Source organism: Myotis davidii, unplaced genomic scaffold, assembly GCF_000327345.1.
Source record: "Myotis davidii unplaced genomic scaffold, ASM32734v1 scaffold97, whole genome shotgun sequence".
Classification (NCBI taxonomy): Eukaryota; Metazoa; Chordata; class Mammalia; order Chiroptera; family Vespertilionidae; genus Myotis; species Myotis davidii.
Window position 1 is genome coordinate 4,737,708 of NW_006289392.1, and position 1,008 is coordinate 4,738,715.

A 1,008-nucleotide genomic window follows, 5' to 3' on the forward strand; every position below is an offset into this window, starting at 1 on the left:
TCCTCCTGGCCCCCACCCCCGTGTCCTCCTGGCCCCTCCACCCCGGGGCCCAGGCTCCTCGCACTCACACAGGGCTGCACCTTTCCTTCCCACTGCTCATCGCCTCCCTGCTTCCCATCTCAGATGCTGTGGCCAGAGTTCTCCCGGGGCTGGAGGCACCAGATGGAAAGAAAGCAAGGGACACAGGACAGCCATCACCCGCTGGACAGCTCTGTGTCCAGAAGGCCCCCGGGTGGCTTTCATCCATCGGCTTAGCCCAGTGCTCCTCCTTCCGCCCCATCAGGGCTCCTCTCAGGGATCCTGCGTTCTCCTCTCACCACCATGGCCTCAACCCCCCAACTCTGTGCCCTTCAACACTCTGACCTTGAAGTTCCCAGCCATGTGACCCAGAGCCACAGCCATGTTTCATCGGTTTCTGTGGAATGAAGGGTGGATTCTTCTTCATCTCCGCCCCTGCTGGGAGGTCGCCTAGGACCCCCTTTCCTCACAGAGCCCCAAGACCCGGGGGCACCTCACTGACTGTCAATGCCTCCATGTGACCAGCCCCAGGGCAGTGTGCCCTGACCCAGGACCACCCGCACGGGGAGGGCGCTCTGAGCCAGTGGCCGGGGACCGTCCACCTCCTGCAAAGGGAGCCAGGGCCGGAGCTCCTGGCAGCTCCATGGAGCCCAGCCCCACTCACACCCGCTTCCTGGGGCCTTGACCTGAGTGTGAAAGGGGGTGCAGGCGAGATGGGGAGTCTTCCCGGGTGTACAGAGCACTGAGCATGGCCATGGGATTAGCGAGTGTAGAGGTGAGAGTGCAGGGTGTGGGAGTGTGGGGTGTGGGAGTAGCGAGGGGCGGGGGTGGGAGTGTGGGTGTGGGATTAGTGAGTGTGGGGGTGGGAGGGTGGGTGTGGGAGTCGTGAGGTGTGGGGTGGGAGTGTGGGTGTGGGAGGGGAGAGAGGCCTGCCTGAGGCACAGGAGTCCTGCCAGGGGCTCCCCGGGAGGAGCTGAGGGGCTGGAGGTG